The sequence below is a fragment of the Hypanus sabinus genome, unplaced genomic scaffold, assembly GCF_030144855.1.
Source record: "Hypanus sabinus isolate sHypSab1 unplaced genomic scaffold, sHypSab1.hap1 scaffold_558, whole genome shotgun sequence".
Taxonomy (NCBI): Eukaryota; Metazoa; Chordata; class Chondrichthyes; order Myliobatiformes; family Dasyatidae; genus Hypanus; species Hypanus sabinus.
Window position 1 is genome coordinate 161,442 of NW_026781419.1, and position 20,699 is coordinate 182,140.

General features: G+C 41.7%; 1 protein-coding gene and 1 non-coding gene across 3 annotated transcripts in view; one reads left to right on the top strand and one right to left on the bottom strand.

The window, feature by feature from the left end:
- Positions 1-8,753: 8,753 nt before the first annotated feature.
- trnal-caa (transfer RNA leucine (anticodon CAA)) lies at positions 8,754-8,867 on the top strand. The gene is made up of 2 exons: positions 8,754-8,791; positions 8,833-8,867. It is a non-coding gene; the product is annotated as a tRNA-Leu (tRNA).
- Positions 8,868-17,890: 9,023 nt separating this feature from the next.
- The window catches only part of LOC132389407 (oocyte zinc finger protein XlCOF6-like), a 48,533-nt gene continuing 45,724 nt past the window's right edge, over positions 17,891-20,699 (bottom strand). For both annotated transcript variants that reach the window (XM_059961929.1, XM_059961928.1), the window contains exon 5: positions 17,891-20,090. The gene's annotated coding sequence lies outside the window, so the exon portion shown is untranslated. The remainder of the gene's footprint in view (positions 20,091-20,699) is intronic.

A 20,699-nucleotide genomic window follows, 5' to 3' on the forward strand; every position in this document is an offset into this window, starting at 1 on the left:
AAGAACAGTTCGAAAAATTGGTGACTCCATTTTAAAGAATAGCAAGAGCAAAGTTCAAACTTCAAAGAGTGTTGGGATTTAACACACCCGCAGGTCGACCGACTCGCTGAAATCCGTGCGCTGCCTTAAACCCGGCGACACGCCCGAATCTGTGCGCACACCTAATCCCAGTCCACCAAAATATTCTACAAGAGAAACGCAAATCTGTGCACACCCCAAAACTCGGACGTACCCTGTTTGGCATACAGACCCTTAAATCGTTTCGCATCTCCAAATTATGATGCATATTTGACGACAAATGCTTTAAGAAAACGCTTCCTGGTGTGTTTACACTTATTGATTCCTTTCTCGGGGAAAGTGCGGACTCTGCAGTGTTGCAAAACACAAGGAGAGAGATCATAATTCAAGTTAAAATTATTATTGGCGTATCTATAAATGAAGCAACTTTCACCTCCAATTCGTTAGACACACCAGATCAACGATAACCCCGAAATATGTTCGCACTCATAGATCCATATCATGACACCAGGCTTTGACCCAAGCCCCGAAGGGTCAGTGCTAATTCTGTGATGGATGTGTCTCATAGGAACATTGAAAACCCACAGCACAATATAGCTCTTTCGCCCACAAGGTTTTGCCTAACACGTCCCTACTCTAAGCTCCATGTACCTATCTAAAAGTTTTTTTTAAAGACTCTAGTATATCCGCCTCCACCACCGTTGCCGGCAACTCATTCCTCACACTCTCCATCCTCTGTGTAAAAAACTTACAGCTGACAACTCCACTGTACCTATTCCCCAGCACTTAAAAACTGTGTCCTCTTGTGGCAACCATTTCAGACCTGGGGTGGGAGTGGGGAACCTCTGACTATACACACGATCAATGCCTCTCATCATCTTATACTCCTATCAGGTCACCTCTCATCCTCCGTCACTCCAAAGGGAACTGGCCGAATTCACGCAATCTGATTTCATAAGGCATGTCCAAATCGAGGTAAAATGCTTGTAAATCTCCTCTGCACCCTTTCAATGGTTTCCACATCCTTCCTGTAGTATCAGACGTCGAGTCTATTCCTCCTCATATATGCTGAATACTCCGAGAGCGTGACAGAAAGCCGTGAATAGCATGCTAAAGTATATTGGTAACGGCTTTCTATATTGAAGGCTGATGACCAGTTGTAGAGCGTAGAGTAGAAATTAAAACATATTGTGGAAAGTAGAAGGAGAGCGATCCAAGTTACAGCAGATATCCGGTGACAAGACTGTGATGGCGTGGTAGACTGAGAAAGGGCACTCACCCCCAGTCAGAATGTTCAGTGAATACAAATCAGCTGGGCCCTTTCAGCGGTGGGGTCAACGATCGACTGGACAGTTCGGAACGGTGTACAGCCGGGGAGAGGTTTTTGCAGTCATTCTTATTGAGACCACCCCCTGCCCTGTACTGTACATCCACTTAACTTACTGCTGACCACGGAGGAGTTTAGAACCAGAGTGCAAAGCATCAGAAATGAGGGCGTCCTTTTAGAACGAAGATAAGGAGCAATATCTTTAACAAGAGGATGGTCAATCTGTGGAATTCATTGCCTCAATAAGCTGTGGAGGTCAATTCTCTATGCGTACCTAAGGCAGAGATTTATGGGGAGAAGGCAGAAGATCGAGGCTGAGAGGGAAAATAGACCATGCATGATCTAAACACGGAACAAAATCGGTGAGCCAAATGACCTAATTTTGCTCCGTTAGAATTTTTCGCATGGTCTAAGTTGATTAAGTTAATGAAACAGGAAAAAGTACAAAAAAAGATGCTGTTTTGTTAGGAATATGAAGGCATGCGCTAAGTACTAGAGTGGCTGCTGTTGATGGTCTAATCACGGGAAAATAATCCAAAGCCAATTACTTTAAAATACACTTAATCTACTGTGTAAATGAGAAATAAAGTATAATAAAACTACATATTTACAATACACTCTAATAATGAAATATTACAGACTCAACAGAACATATAGGCGCAGAAATGATAGATAACATTTATGCTGCTCAAATACGAAACCTTAACCTTTGAGAGATGAAGTACAAACACAACAATGAGAAAGGCTGGGAGAGTATTGATATGCAGAAGGATCTTGGGTCGGAGTTCGATCGAGGACAATAAGATTATAGCGATAATAGTCAGCGTAGATGACTATTCCCCGCAGTGGATCTGCCGAATACCAGAAGGTTACTTTATTTGTGATAGGGCGAAAGAACCACAAGGTTAAAAACAAAACACTGCTGGGAATTGTGTACAGACCCCGAAACAGCAGTAATGATGTGGCCTACAAATTACAACGGGAGGTAGAAGATGCATTCTGGAAAGGCCATGTTTCAATTGTCATGGAGAATTTCAATATGCATGTAGTTTGGTGGATATCAGGTGGGTGCTTCATTACGGGATCCATAGTTTCTAGAATATCTACTAGATGGCTTATCAGAGCCCCGCGTGTTTGAGCTCAATGGATCGGCTTTTCTGGACTGGGTGAAGCACAATGAACCAAAATTGTTCAGAGAGCTCCAGCTATCAGAATCCTTAGGAGAAAGTGATCATAACATGATCGAATTCCCCCTTAAATTTGAGAAGAAGCTCAAGACAAATGTATCAGTATATCAGTGGAGTAATCGGAATTACAGCGGCTGAGTGAGGAGCTGGCCAGAACTGATTGAGAAAGAAAAGAAAAACACTGGCAGGGATGACAGCTGAACTGCAAAGTCTGGAATACACGGAAACAATCTGGAAGGCACAAGATATATACATCTCAAAGAGAAAGAAAATTGTTTTAAAGAAATGATGACACAACCATTGCTAACGCCACGGCAGAGGATCTGAATGCGAATTTTGCATCAGTCTTCACAGTGGAAGACCTCTACAGTAAACTGGACATTCAAAAGTGTCCTGGAAGTGAAATTTGTGCAGGGAAAATTACGACTGAGAAGGTGCTCAGGAGGCTTCCTCGTCTGTGGGTGGATAAATCTCCTGACCAGATGGTCACCCTCGGGATCTGAAGGGAGTAGCTGGAGAGATTGCAGAGATATTAACGATGATCTTCCAAGAATTTATGAATTCTGGCATTGTACCGGAAGACTGGAAAATTTCAAATTGCAAATGTTACTTCCCTATTTAAGAATGGTGGGAGGCAGCAGAACGGAAACTAGAAACCAGTTAGCCTGATATCTGTGTTTGGAAAGTTGTTGGAATCGATTGAAAGGAATGAGATTACTGAGTATCTAGAGGCACATAGCAAGGTAGGCTAAAGCCTGAAAGGAAAATCCTGCCTGACAAACCTGTTGCGATTTCATTAGGAAATTACAAGCAGGGTAGTCAAAGGAGATGCAGTAGAAGTGGTGTACTTGGATTTTCAGAAACCCTTTGACAAGGTGCTATACGTGAGGCTGCTTAACAAGATAAGAGCCCATGGAATTACAGGGAAGTTGGTGAAGCCAGGGAAGCATAGGTTGGCCAAGAGGGCACGACTTCAGGATTGATGAATGTCCATTTGGATTTGAGATGAGGACAAATTAGCTTAGTCAGAGGGTGGTAAATCAGTGGAAATTGTTGCCAGGAGCGTCTGCAGAGGCCAGGGCATTGGATGTATTTAATTCAGGAATAGATAGGTTCTTGATTAACTAGGTCATCAAAGAGTATGTGGTGAAGAGACAGGGAAGTGAGGATGACTGGAAGATTTGAATCAACACATGATTGACTGGTATAGCAGACTCAACAGGCCGAATGGAATACTTTCACTTATATCTTATGGCTATCTGGTCGTAATAATGGATTTCAAAATGAAAATAAAAAGCAAAAGAGAGGGTGAACAATTGAGCAAGATTAGTGGGAAGTTGGAGCACTGGAAAGTGATTATGAAGGGAAAGATCGAGTACGAAAGTATGATAGCGAATAATATTAGTAAGGACATCAATCTCTTCTTCATATATAAAAAGTAAGTAAAATAGCAAGACTGGACATCAGATCGCTGAACAACGATGCTAGAGATGTAGCACTGTGGGACCATCAAATACCGGAAGAACTAAAAAGATATCTTGCATCAGTCTTTGCTGTGGAAGACACTAGCAGTGTGTTGGAAATTTCAGGTGTCATGGGTATGAGGTGTGTGAAGTTACCATGACGGGAGAGTAGGTTAGTGAGTAACTCAAATATCTGAAGGTAGATCAGATGGACCATACGGTGTACACGCCATAGTTGTGAAAGAGTTGGCTGAAGACATGGTTGAAGTATTATAAATGATCTTGCAACAACCATTCGGTCTGCAATGTTTCCGGAAGACTTGAATATTGTAAATCTCACTTCACTCTTCAAGCAGGGAGAGACAGAAGAAAGGAAACTCTAAGCCATTTTGTTTGACCACAGGGGTTGGGAAGATGTCCGAGTTAATTATTACTGATGATGTCTCAGTGTACTTGGAGACACATGATAAACTAGGCCGGAGTCAACATGGCTTCATCCAGGGAAAATCTTGCCTGAGAAGTCTAACGGAATTCTTTCAAGGGGGAACAAACCAGACAGATGAGATCTTCCGAATGCTTTTGAGAAAGTGCCACACATGAGGCTGCTTGACAAGCTACATGGTAATACAGTGAAGGTTCTAGCATGGACAAAGCAGTGGCTGATGACTGGGGGTGGGGTAACTAGAGCGTTTTCTGACTGGTAGGCGTTGTCCAGTAGTGTTTCACAGGGGACTCTGTTGGGGTCTATTCTTTTTTGCGTTAAATGTCATTCATTTAGCGATGGAAATGGTGGTTTTGTTGGAACAATTGAAAAATCCTATGACTTCTATGGCTCTGCCGATTAACGCACACTCTGTGGTTACTCGCTTTATCCAGATTTCCCTTCTGCAAGATGGAGCAACATAGCTATTCCCCTGTCCCACAGTGTCCTTGGCAATCCGGGGCATTGATACATTGGTTAAGACCGAGCAATCTCATCTCAGCCTCTCTATCCTCAGGCAAATCCCATCAAATGCTATAGTCCATGATTAATATTACAAGTCCACTTTTATTTTAACTCCCTCTTTATTTTGTATTGTTTATTTGAAATAAATTGACTTGATTAGTGACATCATTCATATACATGACGGTAAAACGTTTTTGAATACGTCTTCGTATAAATGAGCAACTTGCAATTGTTGTATTTTCTAAGCAGAATTATGTACGCCAGGATAATCGTTATAACATAGAAATACAGTTGCGTCAGCATTAATTAAACCGCCTGATGGCCTGGTGGAAGACATCCCTTAGCTTTCGTTTGCGGCATTTAAAATGTGGTACAGTTTCCCGGATGGTAGCAGCTGGAACAGTTTGTGGTTAGCGTGACCCGGGTCTCTTATGATCCTTAGAAACCTATATACACACCTGTCTTTGTTTACGTCCGGTATAGTGGGAATTCCATATGTACAGATGAGCCTGGATGTTAGAGTATTGCGATGGAGCGAAGTACAGTGTGCATACCAGGCAGTGATGCAGCCAGTCAGGATGCTCTCAATCGTTCCACTATGGAAAGACCTTAGAACGTGGAAACCCATACCAAACGTTTTCAAACGTCTCAGGTGAAGGAGGCGCTGTTGTGCCTTTTTCAGCACAGAGCTGGCGTGTACAGACGACTCGAGATCCTCGGTGATCTTTATGCCGAGGAATTCGAAGCAGTTCATCCGCTCAACAACAGATCCATTAATGTCAATAGGAACTCAAAGTAAGAAGCAATTCCAGTGGTCACATCAAACACTGTGCCAAAAATCTTCTGTTTGGGCTTTCCCGAAGCTTCGTACTATCCTCCACTTCTAGTGTTCCCGATGGTGAATTCTCACTCTGAACGTCAACCCATCAGCGAGCGTCTTGGCAAAGGATGGGAATATAAGTCGACACTGAGACTCGTGTTTAGGTAGGCGATAAGGAATAATTGTTAACATAATTAGCACACACAGTAACGCCTTTAGCCTGGTTTTCACTTGAACATTCATGTTTTATTCAATATTTGTAATCATTTATCAATTGTATAGAACTTCATTTTTCCCGATTATGGAGTGTGGACCAAGCTCCATAATATACGCCATTGGGCTGCTGCTCAAATAAAACTATTGTATGTTTGCATGAATTTTGTGTATTAGTGTTTGTAAAAGAATGTCGATTTGGAACAGTGCAAGCCGAAGGAGAGTGGTCATTCACTGAGTACATGTACAGGTATTTGGCTCATTTCTGAACGCGTCCCACTTACCAGAAAACGTCCGTCTCCAATCGACACTTGTTAAGTGTTTTTGATACCGTCAAAATTGACCATTGTCCAATGAAAATTCTCAACGCACGAACATCAACGAGCAAAAAGCTCGTTTACATATTTACATTGAAACCAATGGCATTGTGATCACCAGTTACGAGTTCGTTAGATCAAGCTTTTATCTCTTGCCCCGACTCATTAATTTCATAATAGTATATCAAGTATTGCAAACGCTCTCGGCAGCGAGTAAATGCACATTTTTTAAAAAATCCTGAACACATTGGACGATCTCCTAACGCGGGGCCGAATGGTCTACTTCTGCACTTATTGTCTATTGTCTATTGTCATATAGTCCTTTAAAAGTGTGGAATTAACAATCAACGTGCGGAATGTTAAAAAACACCTACTCTAACAACCGTAATGATTTGCAATAAACAGCGATATCTCCTCAACATTGGCCGTCTAAATACTATTGACTATTGGGTGGGTAGTAAACTATCACCATTAACGTGATCTTACCTTTCCTCTTTTTCAGTTTCACTCATAAAACCACAATAGTTTAATTCTGCATCTGTCCTGACTGAAGTCAGCCGTGACATTTTCGCTGACTATTGACGCTACTTTTCCTGCTTTAGTCCATCCCGCTCTATCACTCTGAAACAAAGAAACTCAGTGATACTGAAATGCCAGACCGGACTCTTCTGCAACCAAGTCTCATTAACGGCTAAGTTACCATGATTCCAGGTTTTGATCCTAGCCCAGAGTTCATCGACTTATTCTCCGATACTTCTGCGACTGAAGTATACGCAGTGCAGAGCACTAGTCGTACCTTCCTGCCGTTGTGTGAGATCTTATCAAAATGTCGGTACAATCTCTCCGCTAACTGTTCTGGCACGCTCGTTCCCACCTCCCTACAAATGTTGTTTAAACTTAATCATGCAGCGCTAGCTAACCTTTGGCAGGATATTATCATTTCTAGTTCACGTGCAAATCATCTTTATCTATGGGTCTCAGATTCCCTGGAAGAGAGATCAATGATCGAAAAATCGTATGGCCTCCCTCCTGCACCAGACCATTAGCCACGTGTTAATCTGCATCATATTTCCTGTACTGGTCTGATAAGGACGCGGCACGAGTCGCTGTCAGAACCCCGAAGATCCTGCCCTACATCTCAGCACCTAAATCTCTGAATTTCCATTGCAGAAATTCGTCACTGTTCCTACCGATGTCATTGGCACCGAGCTGGAGCCAACCCCTGCCGACTCACGCTCCTACTGGAGAATGTTCAAGACTTAATCGAAATTGTCCCTGACCCTGGCACACGGAGGGCAACATACCATCCAGGAATCTGTTCTTCCCTTACCAGTCTGAGTCACAGACCATACTCAGTGCCAGAGATCCGACCTCTATGTGTTTCCCCGTCCAGGTCATCCAACCAGAAACGGCATCCAGGTGTTGCTGACGGTGATGGCCATAGAGATAGTCTGCACTGGGTCTGTAAAACCTTTTTCCTCTTGATTGTCACCCAGTTTTCTGTGTCCTGCACCCTGGCTGTCCTATCACTCTATATGTTCCGGTCCATCACGTCCGAGGCTCTGAATGAACCGGAGTTCATCCAGCTTCAACACCAGCACCCCAGGGCGGATTGTTACACGCTGCAGCTGTGAGCACTTCCCGCAGGTGTCGTCATCAGGAACTCTGGAGGCCTCCCCGTCTTCCACATCCCGCGAGGAGCCTTTTATTGAGTCGATGGCATCCAGAGCCTGTCCCTGCCTTATTTTAATGTGTTCAGTACCGTTAACACTGGATCAGAGAACCTGAGCGAATTACGTTCTCTAAAGCGTCTCATCTCTCAGAAAGGCCGCTGCTCTGTCGTCCAAAACACATTGTTTCTGTTTCCTCTCCGACAGATTAAACATTGTTCTACAAGCCTGAACAACATTCTGACTGTAATAATTCATCCATGACGGAATGATGAAACAGACACAGGAGATCAAACGGCCTTTCTGCACGATGTCTTATGTTCTTGCGAAACTTGTCACATCTTCGCTTTCTTCCACAAGCATCAGATTATTGGGACTTGTCGTCTACATACCAGATTCCATCTGTAAAGCAGCGCTGCTCGGTATCATTGAAGAACCTGTAATCAGTTTCTGTTGACATTGTTGCGATCAACTCCCACCCAGTTTGCAGATTCAGTCCTGATTATTAACGTTTGTTTCTCTGCTTCCCTAAATGTAAAATTATTGAGTCTTCCAAGCATTCTCATCCATCTCAGCAAACATCCTTCACAAATTCTTGCCGAGACGCGTCTCACGAGTCTTCGATTTGGAATTGTTTTACAGCTTCACTTTCCACAGAAGTTGCCTAAACTGAGAAAATTGTAACACTCTCGCTTTCATTTCCGATTGGCAGGACGATATGTGTGATTGTGTGTATATAACTTTGCTTACAAGCCAGGCATTCATTCCGTTCACAAACACACATCAAAAGTTGTCAGGTTGGCCGAGTGGTTTAATGCGCTAGACTCAAGGAATGAAAGTCTTTCAGACAAACGGGAGTGTTCTGGTCTCCATCTGGGGTCGTGGGTTCGAATCCCACTCCTGACATAATTTGTCTTTAAGCATTCAATCGAGGCGATGTTATTTCTGCAAACAAACCCTGGGTTGTTGAGGTGGATTAGAAAAACTGTTGGAAGATAAGATTATGTTCTTGACACTGTTCATCGTATTACAATAGATCACCGTACACCGAACTGTGGGTAAGTGATTTATTCAGAAACAATTTCACGGTGAAGGATCTCGTCCCGAAACGCCGACTGCTTACGTCTGTCCATAGATGCAGCCTGGTCTGCTGAGCTCCTCCTGGCATACTCAGCTGATCAATATAGTTTCTAAAGTGAAATGATTGGTCGTCGGAATATTCAATGGGTGGGCATGTAGTGTACACTATCACCTTTTGATCAAAAGTCCGGTGTCGGATGGGTAGTAACTGTTCTTGAACGTGGTGGTGCGAGTCCCGAGGCTCTTGTACCATCTACCCAATGGCAGCAGCGAAAAAAGAGCATGGCAGGATGGTGACGACCTCTGACATTGGATGCTGTTTTTCTATGACAGCGTTTTATGTGGATGTGCCTAATGTTTGGCAGTGCTTTTCCCGTGATGGACTGGGCAGAATTCAATAAACTTTTTAAAGATTTTCCTTCAAAGGTACGGTATTTCCGTACCACGTCTCAATGCAGACAGACAATATACTCTCTACGAAACATCTATAGAAGCTCATCAAGGTTTTTGATCTCATGCTGAATCTCCGCAGTCTCCTAAGAAAGCAAAGGATAAAGTCATTCCAACAATGTAGAGTTCCAGACGCGCCCCGCCTCTGATCCTTCAAGGAGAACTGGCTCAAAAACCTCTGATTTTCCCTCTGCTGAAGACAACAATCAGTCCTTGGTTTTGCCGACATAAAGTTATGGGTTGTTGGCACATCGTGTTTGAAACGATCCCCTCTTAGTTGAAATGTATGCCCTAAGAGAGGATCGTTTAAAGACTTGTAAACCCTGGAATGGAGATAACTTTTGCATGCACTACCAATATCTTTGCCTGAAAATCTAAGAAACGTCTGTCGGATTCCCCCTCACCTCCGATGGTCCAGAGAAAAAGAACAAGATTGACTAAACTCTCGTGATTGCACAAACCATCTATTTCAGGTAGCATCTTGGTGATGCTCTTCCGCACACTCTCCGAATCCTCGTCATCCTTTCTCTGGAGGATGGCCTGAACGGGGTGCAGCACAATCCCAGTGTTGTGATGCTGTACGCTCTGATTCCGCACATGCTCGCAACCTGAGAAAATGCATCACGTCCATATTCATTTAGAATCCCAGGATATGGAGTGTTTGTATGTATACCCTCTCATCAAAGCAGTCATTCAGACTATTCCGAAATTCAGCTGTTTATATGGCATGTGGAGAGAGTACTGCAGAGCGGTCAGGGTGGCCGAGTGGTCTAAGGCGCCAGACTTAAGGCGAGTAAGTCGCTTCCTATTAAACGCGAGTGTTCTGATCTCCAACTGGAGGCGTGGGTTCCAATCCCACTCACGACAAATACTCTGTTTTCCATGTGCTGTTTTTTATAATGTAATCACTGTAATTTTACTGCAGCGATCAAAGCGTGGTATGTTTGGGAGTATGAGAAAGACACAATTAACTAAAGATTTTGTTTTAGTCACAACAGAGAGCAGAACAACAGGTTACATGGGATTCGGGCTGCGGTGTTTGATGAGAAAGAGGCCTGTTTGAGAGTGTCTGCATCACCTTCTCAACCGCGGCTGTTTATTGGACAGAGTGACATCGGGGCCATTCAGACACGTTGCTGGTCTCTATATTGAAAAGGCATTTTACATCGACGTTCTCAAACGTGCATCTGCCGCGGAGCTCCGTAGCGTGCGCTTAACAACTTTCTGGATTTGGGAATATCGGATTGATCATTCTGGACTGGATTATATTCACTTTCCATTGTTTAACAGGCCACTCTTCCCTGTTTTGCAATGCAGATATTTTAAGTCGTACAGCATGGAAAATAGCCTTCGGCCCAATTGGTTCAAAGTTCAAAGCCGAAAGTAAATTTTGCATCACAGCATACCTGTATGCATATATCACCATTTGCAGCAATGAGATTGACATTCCTGCGGGCATCCAAGAAACACAATAAAATCCATGAAGGACCGCACTAACAGGACGGTCAAAACACTCAATGAGTACAACACAGCAATTTGTGCAAAGTCAAGTGATAGAATAATGGTAATAGCAATATTAATTGTTATTTTACGTAATAATCCAGGGCGACTATGAAGCTCACTGGAGTTTGTTTAGATTTAACCTCTCTCAAAGACAACCAGATGAATTACACATTGACAGAGGATCGAATATGCACGATTTGAAATTATTCACGTAAAGCTGAAACACAATACATATAGTAAATATGATTTCAAAAGCTATAAAAACAAAATCTGGACAAAATAAGCGTATTAGATTAAACATAAAGAGAGTTGCATTTGAGGTTGCATAATATATAACGGAACTGCAGGATACAGTACAACCGATGGATGAATACTCTTATTTTATGTGTTAATGACTTGGATGCTGGAATTGATGATCATACGGATAGGTTTGTGGTCTAGATGAAGATAGGTGGAGGTGTAGGAAATCTGGAGGAAGTAGAAAGTCTACAAAAGGACAGAGGAAGATGAGGAGAATGGGCAATGAAGTGGCAGACATAAAACACTGCCACAAAATGTATGGTGCTGCACTTGAGCAGAAGAAATAAAATGGAAGGCTATTTTCTCATCGCAGAGAAAATTGGAAAATCTGAGGTGCAAAAGGACTCAACGTTGTTCGTCCAGCATTCCCTGAAGGTGAACATGCAGGTTGCGAAAGTGGTGAGGAAGGCCAATGCGATGTTCGCGATCATTTCCAGAGGAATGGGGTATGGATGCAGCGATGGAATTTTCAGGTTTTAAAATGCACTGTTGAGGCCTTACCTCGAGTATTGTGAGCAGTCTGGAGCCCCTTGTCTGAGAGAGGTTGTGCTGTCACTGGAGACGGTTCAGAGGTGGTTTAGAAAGTTATTCCAGGGTTGAAAGCTTTGTCATGCATGTGCTGGTTCTGGGTCTCTACTCAGGGGAATTCCGGAGAGTGAGTGGTTCGCGCATCAAATCACCCCTTGGAGAGCCTCTATTACTCGTGTCACCCAGCTGACTACTGGACCGTCTCTCCCGGTGTCTGTCACTTGTGTCTCCCGGCGGCTTAGGCGCTCCTGCTCCATGACTAAACTTAGCTTCCCTCTGTTTCATCAGCTGCGGATGAATGTCAGGAACCCCCGCTGGAACCAATCAGCGAGACCTCTCTCGGAAATAGATGCCCTCGGTTCCTCTAATACTGTGGCAAGTACTCTTGGAGAAATCAAACTCAGAACTGCAAGTGGAAAAGGCGTCTTCACGTTCCAACACGTTATCAGTTAATCTCCATTTCCATTCCTCGAACATTTCAGCAAATTTAGGTTTTCCGGTCGCTCTAGCTGCTCCCAGAATGTAACATGACAGGTTTCGACGGGATGCACCTCACAGTTTCTCCTTTCCGCTCATAATCCTACTTAGCAGGAACTTGAACCTCCTTAAAAGCAGCTCTGAACACATGGTGAATGGACAAAGTGCTCAAAAAGTTCTCTCTACTTCTCTCTTTGCTTGCTCCTTGGAACCTTCTCACAAGAATAAAAAAGTTCCATCCGTTTCCATAGTCTCAGTTACTCCAACATCTGCTTCCATAAATGCCAGCTTCAACGAAAAGTAGCCATTGTATGGGTATTTATCAGTACTAAGCCCCAGAATTCCACGGGCACTAACAGGCACCAGTGGACACGGTTTGAAAATGACACTAGAAGACACTAGACAACAGGATATGACAGCACAATACAGACCCTTCGGCGCTCGATTTTGAGCCAACCCATAAATGTATTTCATCCATTTGCCTGTGCAAGAGGCTCTTAAATACCCCTAATGTTTTAGACTCCACCACAATCCCTGGCAAGTCATTCCAGGCACTCACAACCGTCTGTGTAAAAAAATGTCTCCATAAACTTCTAGCCCTTAAATTAACTGTGTATACATGCCCTCTGGTGTTTGCTATTCGTGCCCTGGGAAACAGGTACTGGCTAGCACCTTATCTATGCCTCTCATAATCATGTAGACCTCTATAAAGACCCCTCTCATCCTTCTATGCTCCAAAGAAAAAAGTCCCAGCTCTGCTAATCATGCCTCATAACACTTGTTTTCCAATCCAGCCAATTTCTCTGTAAATCTCCTCTGCACCCTCTCCATAGCTTCCACATCCTTCCTATAATGAGGTGACCAGAATGGAATACAATACCCTAAGTGTAGTCTCACCAAAGTTTAGTAGAGTTGCAACATGACCTCTCTACTCTTGAACTTAATCCCCCTATTAAAGAAGCCTAGCATCCCACAGGCCTTCTTAACTATTCTATTAATCTGTGCAGCGACCGTGAGGGATGAATAGATTTGAACCCCAATGATCCTCTGTTCATACACACTCTAAAGTAACCGACCATTAACCCTGTGCTCAGCCTTCTGGTTTGTCCTTCTAAAATGCATCATCGCACACTTAATCGGATTGAACTCCATCTGCCACTATTCTGGCCAACTCTGCTTCCTGTACATACCCTCTTGTAACCTTCGACAATCTACATCTCCATCCACAACTCCTCCAAACTTCGTGTCATCCGCAAACTTACACACCCATCCTCCTGCGTCTTCATCCAGGTCATTTATAAACATCACAAAGAGCAGGGGTCCCAGGACTGATCCTTGCAGCACTCCACTAGTCACCGACCTCCAGGCGGAATACTTTCCTTCCACAACTCCAGTAACCATTTTTTAATCCAAACAGCAAGGATCCACTGATCCCATGCCTCATGAATTTCTGGATGAGTCTCTCGCGGAGTACCTTGTCAAATGCCTTGTTAAAATCGATGTCGACGACATCTACCGCCCTACCCTCATCAATTTATTTTGTTACCTCTTCAAAAAACTCAATTGGGCCCGTGAGGCACGATCTTCCCTTCATAAAGCCAGGTCGACTATACTTGAGGAGTCTGTACTTCTCCAAATGCTCGTAGATCCTATCCTTAAGAATCCTTACCAATGGTTTGCAGACCACCGACGTAAGACTCACTTGTCTATACCAGGTCTCACTAGGTTTCTCTGTTACCTTTTTTAACAAGGAAACTACATTAGCCGTTTTCCAATCCTCCGACACCTCCCCTGCAGCCAAAGAGGATTCAAAGATCCTACTGCTCCAGCGATCTCTTCTCTCAATGCCACAGCAACCTGGGGTATATCTCGTCCGGACCTGGGGATTTGTGGTTTTTAAAAAGATCCAACACTTCTTCTTCCTTAATCTCCACATTCTCCAGCATATAGGCCTGTTCTATTTCGACCTCACCCTGATCAAGATCCTTTTCACTTATGAATACTGAAGCAAAGTATCCATTTAGTAACTGTCCAACCTCCTGCGCCTCCAGGCACATGTTGACCTCTTTATCCTATTGCGGGCCCATCTTCATTCTTGTCATCGTTGCTCTTCACATACGCATAGAACACCTTGGGGTTTACCTTAATCCTAGACGCCAAGGCCTTCGTATGCCCCCTTCAAGCTCTCCTAAATCCTTTCTTAAGCTCCTTCCTGGCTACCCAATATTTCTCATGAGCCTCTCCTGCTTCCTGCTTCTTATATCGAACATATGCTTTCTTCTTTCTCTTGACGAGTTGCCTCGTTTTGTCAGACATGGTTCCCTTTTTCTACCACTTTTTCCTTGCCTCAGTGGGACAAACCTATCCTGAACCCAGCCCAAGTGTTCCCTAAACTTCCTTCACATTACTTCTGTGCTTTCACCTTTGAACATCTGTTTCCAATTTACTCCCACTAGTTCCTGCCTCATCCCTTCAGTTAGCCATTCCACAGTTAAGCACTTTCCCATTGGCTGTTTATCCTTTTCCATAGCAATTCTGAAGCTAAGGGAGTTGAGGTCACTCTCACCAAAATGCTCTGCCACCTGATCAGGTTCATTACCTGTAACTAGATCCAGTATGGTTTCTCCTCTCATCAGCCGGTCCACATACTGTATCAGGAATCCTTCTTGAACACACCTGACAAATTCAGCCCCATCTATCCCCCGTGCAGTCAGGTGGTGTCAGTCAGTATGAGGGAAGTTGAAATCACCCATAAGTACAACCCTGTATTTCCTGCACCATTCTAAAATCTGCCTGCTTATCTGCTCCTCGGTGTCCGAAGGGCTAGTTGGGGGCAGATAGACTACTCCCAGCACACGTGATTGTCCCCTTCCTATTTCTGACTGCCACCCACACCGACTCAGTGGACACTCCCTCTGCAGCGTCCTCCCTTTTCTATAGATGTGCAACTATCCCTGACCAGTACTGCTACTCCCCCCCCCGCCCTTTCTACCTCCCACCTTATTCCTTTTAAAACACCTCAACCTCGGTACCTCCATCAGCCAATGCTGTCCTTCCTTCATCCAGGTTTCAGTAACGGCCAGTGTCATAACTCCACATACTGATCCATGCTCTAAATTCATCCACTTTATTCCTAACACTCTAAGCATTGAAATAGACACATTTCAACCCCTCTGTGGCTACATTTATGTTTTATCGCCTGCCTGTCCTTCCTCACCAAATCAGAACACATAGTTTCATGCCCTTGTCCTTGTACCCTAATCTCTGCACTCACATTCTGATTCCCACCCCCTGCCAAACTAGGTTAAACCCTCTCCAACAGCTCTAACAAACCTGGCCGCCAGGATATTGGTCCCTTTCCTTTTCATGTGCAGCCGGTCCACTTTGTACAGGTCAGACCTTTCCCAGAAGAGATCCCAATGTTCCAGAAGTCTGAACCCCTGTCCCCTGTACCAACTCTTCAGCCACCCATTCAACTGCCATGACTTCCAGTTCCTACTCTCTCTGCCTGAGATTACCCCCCTTGCTTTTTACCTTTTATACTAACTCTCTATATTCCTTCTTCAGGACCTCATCCTTACTCCTATCTATGTCATTGGTCCCCACTCGGACCACAGCTGACTGCTCACCCTCTTTCCTGAGAATACCGAGAACTCGATCCAAGATATCACGACCCTGGCACCAGGGAGGCAACACACCATCCAGGATTCTCGATCTTTCCCACAGAACCTTCTATCAGTCCCCCTAACTATCGAATCCCCAATCACTACTGCTCTCCTCTTTTCCCTCCTTCCTTTCTCAGCAAAGGGGCCAGTCACTGTGCCGGAGACACGACCACTACAACTTGTCCCTGGTAGGTCATCCCCACCAACAATCTCCAAAACATAAAACTTAATGTTGATGGGAACGGCCACAGGGGTGCTCTGCTCTCTCTGTCTATTCCCCCTCCCTCTCCGGATAGTCACCCAGTTAGTTACCTGTCTCCTGACTTTTAGGGGAGACTGTCTCCCCGAAACTTCGATCTATTACTGCCTCTGCCTCCCGAATGATCCGAAGTTCATCCAGCTCCAGTTCCCTAACTCAGTTTGACAAGAGCTGAAGCTGGATGCTTCTGTTGCTGGTGTAGTCATCAGAGACAATTGTGCTGTCCCTGACTCCTGCATCCTACAATCGGAGCACTGGACTACCCTATCTTCTGCCTCCATCACCAACTCCTAAGTTAATTAAATTAACTTAATTAAATTAAATTAATAAACCCACTGGGAGCAAGTTCGTCCTCCGCCTCTGCTCGCCAAAACCTCTCGGGTCAAAGCCTCAAAGCTCCACTGCTGCTCAGGCCCCACTCATTCACTGGCCGCTCCAGTTGATCTACCCCTCTTTTTATTTGTTTGTTGAGCTATTCAATTTACGATTACCCAATCAGACTGCTTGGTCACATGACCTCGATTGCCCAATCAGCTGCTTTCTGCTGAGTCTGAACTACTCAAATCTTTTCATTATTATTGTCCAAAATAACAAGCGTACATCAAAGTAAATAACACTTACAATGCGTCAAGGAAAAAAAAAAACATTGTTTTAAAGATTGAAAAATATGGTGACACAAAAAAAGGAAAGAAAAAAAAAACACTAAAGCAAAGAAAAGTGAGGAAAAAAATACTAAGAACTCAACCCCGGAGCCATGCGTTATAAAAAAATGCTTCTAAAGATAACCAGCAAACCGCCAGCAAGAAAAAAAAATACAATTAGATCATGGAGAAAATTATCAATTAACTCAAATGGTAATAACGAGAAAATGAACTCCTTTTCTCAAATTCAAACACAGGTTCAAAGGTTCAACTTCTAATTTTCTCCAAACTAAGATATAGCATCACTTGGAAGAACCATTGTAACAGAGTGGGAGCCGACATATCTTTCCTCTTCAACAGAATGGCCCTCCTAGCTATCAGTGTAACAAGCACAATAACATGTTGGTCAGACAAAAAAAATAGCTTGGAGATTTTGAGGAATTATTCCAAAAAGTACAATTAATTTGTTAGGTTGTAAACTAATTTCAAGTACTTTAGAAATTGTAGAAAAAAACTGACTTCCAGAACTGTTCCAGTGTAGAACAAGACCAAAACATGTGTGTCAGTGTAGCTGTCTCAGTTTTACATCTATCACAATAACTATCAACATCAGGAAACATTTCAGACAATCTCTCCTTCGTCAAATAGTAATGATGTACAACTTTAAATTGAATCAGTGCATTACTAGCACAAATCGAAAAAGAGTTAACCAACTTCAGAATCCGTGTCCAGTCCTCCGTCATAAAAGTCAAATTAAGTTCCAGTTTTGTTTAATCTTAAATAAAGGACACTTATCCCATTGTGATAGTAATTTATAAATTCTTCCAATGGAAACCTTCATCAAAGGCTTCATACTCGTAATAGTACCTAACAAGCCGGCATTCAATATGTAAGGAAAATTAGTTAAATGTTTTTGTAAGAAATGTCTAACTTGAAGTTATTGTAAAAAGTGTGAGTACGAAAGAGAACAGTTATCAACTAATTGTTCAAAAGGCATCAGTCTATCTTCTTTAAATAGATCCAAAAAAGAATTAATACCTTTATTTTCCAAAGTAAAAAAATTGGATCACTCAAAGAATGCTTTAAAAAATTATAATAAATTAAACTATAAAGTATAATTTTTTTTAGATTAAAAAATTACAGAACTGGAGACAAATTTGTAAAGAATACTTAATCAGAGGGTCTAAATTTTAATTAGCAACTTTAGCCAATTGTAAAGCAGCTCCCAATACCGAGGTTAAATAAAACAGTTTCACAGCTTTCAATTCCAGATCAACCCAAATTGGCCGTTCATTCTTATCAACCCAGTGTAACCAAAAGGACATACATTGCACATTAACAGCCCAGTAATACATTCTTAAATAAGGCCAAGTAAGACCTCCATCCTTTTTCAATTTTTGTAAGTAACATTTACTAATTCTTGTTCTGTTATCATTTCATATAAAAGATGAGATAATAGAATCAATCCGATCAAAAACACATCATCAAAAAAACAGGGATATTCAGAAAATATAAAAATTTTGGTAAAATCAGCATTTTGACTATAAGGATGTGACCAACAAGTGGAAATGTAAGTGGGTTCCATCCACTAAATAAATACTTCATAGAATCTACTCAGGGAACAAAATTAGCTTTGTAAAGATCCTTATTTTTTTTAGAGATTATAACACATAAATATCTAAAAAAATCCATAATGTTGAAAGGAGTATTATCATATTCAGAAACAGATTCATTAAGGAAATAGTTCATTTTTATTAAAATTTATTTTATATCCTGAAAAATCTCCAAATTCATGAAATAAATTTAGCAAGGCAGGGAGATTCCTCTGGATTAGATACATAAACCAGAAAATCGTCAGCGTAAACAGAAATCTCCTTCACAAGAATCCCATGAATATCTTTAGCTTCACGAAGAGTGATACCAAGGGATTCTAATTTTAAATTAAATAACAAAGGACTTAATAGACAACCTTGTCTTGTCCTCCGTGAAAGTTGAAAAAAGAGATCTACAATTATTAGTAATAACAGAGGCAATAGGAGTTTTATATATCATTCTAATCCAATTATTTAAATTAACACCAAAACCAAATTTCTCGAAAACATTAAATAAATATTTCCATGCAACTCGATTGAATGCTTTTTCAGCATCGAAAGAGATGACACATTACTGAGTTTTAACAGAAGATGGGTATCTAATGTTAAATAATCTCCAAACATTGAAAAGATATAACGGCCGTTTATAAAGCCTGTTTGATCTTTAAAAATAACTTTACCCTAAAAGTTTCCAACCAATTGGCCATTATCTTTGACAGGATCTGAGCGTCAACATTCAATAATGAAATAGGTCTATATGAGGCACAATCAGAAGGACCTTTATCCTTTCTAAGAATTAAAGCAATAGAAGTGTCATAAAAAACAAAGTGTAAATCGCCTTTCACAAAAGAGTCCTTAAACATTTCCTACATATACGGAGAGAGCAATTTTCCAATTTTTTAATAAAGTTCTACAGGATACGAATCAAGTCCAGGGGCCTTACCAGATGACATTGAAAAAATAGCTTTATGAATTTTGGCTTTGGTAATTTGGGCATCAAGAGGTTTTTGATTCTTAACAGAAATTCGAGGAAAAACAATCTTTCGTAAAAAAAAATTCATTTTAGAAGAATCGACAGGAAATTTAGATTTATAAAGTTCAGTATAAAAATCTTATTAATGTCTTCATATTCCCAAGCAAGGGTACAAACTTCCTTACAGATTTTCAAAATTTGCCTTTTGGCTCTGGCCGTTTTTAATTGACACGCAGTTTATTATTTTTATCTCAAACATATAATATTGACTTTTTAGCTTAAGCAAATAGCCTTCAATAGGATGAGTTAATAATAAATTATATTGTGATTTAAGTTCCATCCTTTGTTTAAATAAGTCAATATTACGGGAAATTGCATAAGTATTATCGGACTTTAACTTGTTTTGTAATCATATCTAATTCTAATTTAGTCTGTTTTTTTCAGGTTAGAATAAGAAATGATCTGACCACCTTAAAATGCTCTAAATGTATCCCATATGATTAATTTAGATGTACCCCCTAAAACATCAAAAAGAAAAAAAAATATTTTACCTGTTTCTCAATGAAACTAACAAAGTCTGAATTCTGCAATGATGTCTGAGACAGGTGCCAAGGTGGGTGGGCTAGGATGGCATCATCGAATTCGAAAGACAAACTGAAAGCTGCATGAGCAGAAACAGCGAGAGTGTCATATTCACAATTCTTAACAGTAGGCAAGAAGTAAGGGTCAACTGTAATATAATCGATCCTTGAATATTTTCTATAAACATGTGACAAAAAAGAATATTCTCTGTCATCAGGCTGTAAATATCTGCATAATTCAATCAATCCAAAAATCGGTCAAAAAGGAATTAATAAGTAATGCGGAGTGATTTGGAAGTTGCTGGTTGGTTCAGCTCTTGTCAAAGGATTTAAACAACAGTTAAAATCCCCGCCCATTATTAACATATATTCATTTAAATGAGGCAGTAAAGCAAATACATTTTTTAAAAAAATATCATCTAAGTTAGGACCATACAAATTGGCCAAAACAGCTTTTCTGTTACAAATTATTCCTTTAACAATTAAAAATCGACAAAAAAATCTGACTTAATGTCCTCTTGAATGAACAAAATATTGGATTTAATAAAAATAGACACTCCCTTAGTTTTACTTTGAGAAGTGGAGTGAAATTGCAAACTCTTCCACGATCCAAAAAACCTATTTTGATCTCCCGCCTTTATATGCGTCTCCTAGGCAAAAAATTGTACCAGGTTGAAATCGATTGATGA